This window comes from Idiotropiscis lumnitzeri, chromosome 2 (genome assembly GCF_059441095.1).
Source record: "Idiotropiscis lumnitzeri isolate Australia: NSW breed Sydney's pygmy pipehorse chromosome 2, RoL_Ilum_1.0, whole genome shotgun sequence".
NCBI classification, from domain to species: domain Eukaryota; kingdom Metazoa; phylum Chordata; class Actinopteri; order Syngnathiformes; family Syngnathidae; genus Idiotropiscis; species Idiotropiscis lumnitzeri.
In genome coordinates this window covers 32,612,878-32,619,521 of record NC_142392.1, presented here as the reverse complement: position 1 = coordinate 32,619,521, position 6,644 = coordinate 32,612,878, and positions in this window count along the sequence as shown.

Below are 6,644 nucleotides of genomic sequence, written 5' to 3'. Positions count from 1 at the left end.
CGGTGGTGCAATGTAGCCGTTAATGTATGACATTAGCAGCAGACATTCAGAAAAAGCATGCAAATATACACTGTATATACGTATATACACAATCCCCATGTATATACACACTTACATCCCACAACATATACAAGTGTAAGGAAACACTCCGAATGTCTGTCCATGTTCCAGAGGGGAAATTAATAAAATGCTGCAATGATAAGACGACTGCAATGGTAAATGAAGGATTGTATTATGATTGCTGGCATTATTTTAAACACTTACAGGACAGAAGGTCAATTATTTAATTTAGCAGGTTCATATTTACTGAATATGTTAAACATTGATGAAACAAAAAGCATTTATCAGATGAAAGTAGAAGTACTGTGCATAGATAGGATTGACTGGGATTGTAGTCATGATGTTTACTGATTTATTATATTATTCTTATATGCTAAATTTATAGTACTTAGTTTAAATGTGTGAACTTTATTGAAATTCTCAGTCGTGAGAACAAATTTGCCTACATAGCATTTCCATGAGCTGCCCTCACATTCACAGCACTTCATGGACAAATACGACAAAGCACATTCTCCACATTGGCTGTAGGGATGCAAACATACCAAATTGGGCACTGGAGGTGTCACATAGACGCTATAGAAAAAAAACACATTCTGAAAGACATAACAATTGGAGATCGGACCACATGCACATACGCATGCATACACACAGACACACCCTTACACTTGCACATGCACGTGCACATACACACGCACACATGCACACCGACAAGATTCCAGAGCAATGCCAGCTGGAGAGACGGAGAGACTGCCCGCCGGAGAAGGCCAGCCTTGGCGTGCCAGTCTTGGGGACCAGACGGGAATCAACTATCCAGACTAACCTGGGGAGGACCTTCCCTTGGACGTGGACCCGTGCCGTGGGAGGGAGCGAGGACGACCGATTCAACCTACATTACCCTTGACATAAAAAATTCCTATAAAAACTGAAGCTGGGCTGAAAGATGGCCCGCATTTTTCGACTGTGCTCGCCCGAGTGCAGTTTCGTGTGAGATTAAGAAAAAGCCACCCAGATATCTGTCTTTGTACTATTTCCTGAACTCCAGAAATGGAAGAAACTAAATATCGGAACTCTAATCAGTTGTTGAGTCTTTATTTGACCCTTTTCTTCTTGAGTACAAAAAACGAACACGCACTGGCGTAAGTTTGGCTTTTAAAGGTGGATTTACTAACTACTTCTCATTTCCACGGTGACACAACAACAATACTAAAGCTGTTGCTTTGTTATTCATATAGAATTTTTGTTTAAAATCCCCCTGGCTCTTTTTATTGTCCTTTCTATATGTACGTATTAATAACTGTGTTTGGTTTGTTAATGTTAATAGAGTTTTTTTTTTCTTTTTTTTTTTTTCAAACGTATTAGTAAATTTTTATCATGTCACTGATCGTGTAGTGGTACACTCGCCTGAGTTGTGTGCAGGCAACGTGGATTCAGTTCCTACTCAGTGACGGTGTCTATGTCTGCCCTGTGACTGGCTGGCTACCAGTTCAGGGTGTCGTGCGCCTTTCGCCCGAAGTCAGCTGGGATAGGCTCCAGGACCCTCCCGCGACCCTGTTCAGGATGTGGAAAATGACATGACGTGACAAATATTTGTCATCTCATCAATATTTACACAACAGAGTACTGAGTTTCGAGATCCTCACTATAATAGTTCTCGAAATTATATTTCTTATCAATTTAGGTTAGTTAAGGGATATTTTATTGACAATCTAATATCAATCTACAAAGACAGAAAAAAAATTGGTGGTGGGGGGGCGCGAATCTTTTTCTTCTTGGTAGGGGCGGGCGTGAAATAATTGAGAAGCACTGCTAGTAAATGCAGACATTATATTCATACAATCTTGCAGCCCGTGTGAACCACAGCATTGTTGCAAGTTCGGTAGGAGAAACGTAAACGTCCCACTGCTCTTGCAGCAGCGGCTTCTCCGGGCATAGGGGGAAGTGACGTCGGAGCTGACTCGCTTATGTGGCGTTATTTTAATTATTTTGTTAAATTTTTTTTATCAACCGAATTAAAATATTACATAGAATATATATTAAAAGAGAACAGCCAGGTGTAAAAAAAACCACTGAGGCAAAGAAATATATTTGGAAAATACGCGCTTAAAGCATGACGTCATAAGCAAGCGCGCAGCTTCCGAAGGACCTCGACCACATCCACCCACCTGTCCACACCGGAACAAAAACACCCACCGCTAAATTCTTCTGATTTAGTGTGGTATTGACTGTAATTTTCTCATAGGATGTCCAGTGCTACTCTAAAGGACTACGACATAATTCATTCAGTCTTTGTGTCCGGATAACCTCATCTTCGCGTGTTGATGCTTTTCGGCGTAGTTAGCTTAGCTTGTTAGCTAGCTAGCCGCTAACGAAAAGAGGCACATGACTCATCGCCAAGCAGAGATCAAGTGCGCATTTTTTGGAATTATCATTTGAAAATGTGTGCAAGAACGACACCCAAGTACAAAGAGGAACTTTGTGGAATAAAAGAAGAGAACGAGCAACATCTTCAACTGCTGGACGAAGTTTGCAACCAGCCTCGTGTTGTGCCACTCAAAGCAGGTTTGTACACGTCTTACTCTCATTTGCTTTGTAAAGAACGACTTTCTATCGTTAAAAATATGCATCACAACATTAAGTTGTTTGGGGAAATGCGTCCAAGGTTATTGCCGCTTTATTTTTAAATATTGCCTTTTACTTGCAGGTCAGCTGAACATTTGTTTTTGCCAAATGAAATCAGTGCAGAAAATATATGCCAAAGAATAACCAATAGGGGGGGGTGAACGCCATGTTTTTTTTTTTTTTATAAAATTTGAACTGATTATTTAACATTTTACATTTTCTGGTATTTATATCTTGTTCAAGCAATTCCTTCCGGAAGGAATTCTGCCTGACTCTAAAAAATGTGCACACTGGGGCGAAAACATCAATGGTGGTTGATCAATTTTAGTGGATAAAACACAAAATATTAAGTTTTTAAAAAAAATCAAGCACGTAATGGTCTTATTTATTTATTAACTTTGTACTGGCTTCGTCGGGTGAGAGTCAATGAACATCGGGTGGCCCTGCACTGTTTTGTGCACGTGTGCATCGTTTCACCCCATCCAAACATTTAAAATACATTGAATGGTTTGCACGGATCTCATCAGTGAACAAGCGCATGCTGCAAGGAATGCATCTGCATCTTTGTCTTACTATGGTCTCAAAAAGGCTGAAACTCACAACCCCCTTTTCTACCTACAAGTCCAGGAACATTTAGTTCCTGGTAATAAAGTTCTTGTGGCTCAGGTGGTTTGCATCACCCCCACAACTCGTAGTTCCTGGTAATTTATCCAAATGACAATGACGATGTATCAGTGGGAGGTCTTGTGTTACTTTGTTACTCATTACTGACACCCTATGGCTGTTAAGCATAATTGCAGTTCCAAAATAATTCAGTGAACTCTAAAAAAATATTATGGTGTATCTTAGTTGAATTTGAATTCATATTCCAGAAACGTCTGTGACTCTGTCAAGAAGGAAATCGGGCATCAGCCGCAACGTGCTTCCTTTTTAAATGCTCGTTTATCACAGTTGTGCTGCGATAGGGAGGTTTACATCGTAGGACGTAATTCTGTGAAATGCCCCCATGGTCCGGTCCAAATCGGGGTCGCACGCATTGCTCAGTGTGCGGCAGGCACAAGTCAAGGTAGCACGGTAGAAACAATATAAGACAAAGTCGCGACATGAGCTTTGACTTGACCAAACCAAATGTGTGCTTGTCTTTTTGTGTCCACCAGACGTCAGTGAAAACGATCTCCGTTCTGTGAAAGAGGAGCCAGACTTGACTCACATCAAAAAGGAGGAGGAGGAGGAGGAGATCAACAAGTCACCAGTGAACGTTCTCCCAATAAAGACTGAAGATGAAAACAAGGATGAGAGTGTGGACAACAGATGGGCGGAGCCTACAAGCAGCAGATCAAGTCATCACGTGACAACAGAAGGTGATGAAGACCACTGGGGGCCATCACAAGTACATAATGAGGACACATTATCAGACGCTCATGACGATGATGATGATGATGATGGGCAAGCCAAAGGTGAAAGGGCATGTCACACTGACTCATTCACTTCAAAGCTGTCTTTAAAAGGGCACAGAAAAACACACAGTGGTGAAAAACCTTTTTCCTGCTCGGTTTGTAGCAAAAGCTTCTCTCGAAAGTCTCATTTAGTAAGGCACACAAGAACGCACAGTGGAGAAAAACCTTTTTCTTGCTCAGTTTGTGGCAAAAGCTTCTGTCAAAAGTTTCATTTAACAATCCACACAAGAATGCACAGTGGAGAAAAACCTTTTTCTTGCTCAGTTTGTGGCAAGAATTTCTCTCAAAAGACACAATTAACAAGGCACGCAAGAACACACAGTGGAGAGAAGCCTTTTTCATGCTCAGTTTGTGGCAAAAGCTTCTCGCAAAAGTCTCATTTAGTCAGGCACACAGGAACGCACAGTGGAGAAAAATCTTTTTCTTGCTCAGTTTGTGGCAAAAGCTTCTATCAAAAGTTTGATTTAACAATCCACACAAGAATGCACAGTGGAGAAAAACCTTTTTCCTGCTCAGTTTGTGGAAAATGCTTCTCTCTAAAATCAACTTTAACAAAACATAGAAGAACACATAGTGGAGAGAAGCCTTTTTCATGCTCAGTTTGTGGCAAAGGATTCTCTGAAAAGGGAAATTTAAGAGAACACACAAGAACACACAGAGGAGAAAAACCTTTTTCTTGCTCAGTTTGTGGAAAATGCTTTTCTCAAAAGGCACATTTAACAGAACACACAAGAACACACAGTGGAGAAAAACCTTTTTCATGCTCAGTTTGTGGCAAGAGGTTCTCTCAAAAGTCGTATTTACGACGCCATACAAGAACACACAGTCGAGACAAGCCATTCAGTTGCAGCGTTTGTGCTAAAAAATTCTCCACTAAACATATTGCTGAGAGACATAATTGTGTTGGTGATAAAAGCAGCGATGCTTGAAGCTTAAAAAAACTGAAGGAACCGACTCTTTGTGGTAAGATGTAAATGTGATTTTGAATGAAATATGATTAATTGAATTTTGCAAAGCTCTTTTATTGACACTAATCCAATGTGATCATTGCCAGAAGAACCAATGTGTCTGAGTGATGATGATTTTTTTTGTTTACATCAAACATGTCAATAAAATGAATTCCCTTTGCCTAGAACAACATTTTTTAACATTATGCTTTTCAGTTGTCTTTTTAATCGTACTTAATGGAAAAGGTGTGAGAAGAAACGGTGCTTATGAAATCGGTGCATTCCACAATCATCAATAAAATCACTTGTTCCACTTGCTCAACTGGCCTTCATTACGCTGCGTGAAAAGGTGAAAAACTGAACTAGAAGTAGAACGATAAAAAGAACCAGAAAGAGAAACGCAAGTAGTCTCCATTTCTCTCAAAGGTTTTGGTAAGTCAGGACTTGGCAATCTGATGGCGACTGGAGTCAGCATTTGTCACCACGGAGGAGATGATCCGCATCACGCAGTTCATTGCTGCTGCTGTCTGAATTGGACCCGGGTGGCCACACGCCAGTGTCCCTGAATTTCACCGGCGGATCTTCAGCTATCCCACGTCTGGCCCCAGATTGTTGTGGAATTTTTAGCAGTAAGGGAAGATCAATGAGATAGTCTGGAAAATAAATTGTCTTTTGGGTCAGTCTGCTGAGTGATCTCAATGGGTGCGTGGGAATATACTGATGCACACAGGAAGATGAAGATTTATTTGGCAGGAACTGTGTAATCTTAAAACAAAAAGATACTTTTTCTGCGTTGAGCCTACTTATCAGTCAAGGCCGTGTTGTTTTGGCTTCACAAAGAATTCTCTAGTACAAGAAGCGAAAGGCACTTTCTTCAAAAGCAGGTGGCCACAATAAATAACAAAAACCTTACTTGCTAAATAATTTTCCATCACATTAAGATTGAACAAAATAGTGACACAAATATTTTAAAAAATAACTACAGTAACAATTAAACATTGAATACTAAATTATTACTAAAACAGTTCAATGAATCTTGAAATAATTAATGAATCACCGTAGTTTATTGAATACTGAAACGAATAATGAAATATTTAAGGACTAATAACAGCACTGAAATCATTTTTAACACTCTAACATTTAGATAATAAAACTGTGACGTATTTTAATTTAAAATTCGCAACAACGTCGCTGGCGAAAAACCCTGTAAAAAGGCAAAGGTGCAAACATGTTGACATAAAGTATCACTTAATCATGTCAACTGTTAATAATAGGGAAATACATTTGGAATACTGTCCAACCGACGACATGGTGGCAGATGTTTTAACAAAACCAGCAACAAAAGTAAAATTCAATACATCTTTCAAGTTCATATTTGGGAACTAAAATTTTTGTTCATGTGCATAACGTTTAAATCTTACGTTTTTTCTCTGTTTAGAAGATAACAATGATTTGCATCGCAAATGGTGACATCTGTCGGTGAGTTGGTGACAGTGCTCCACACAGCCAGCAGCCAATCATATCACAGCGGGGTGTGTCCTGTTCTTCCGCTTTAGTGCCG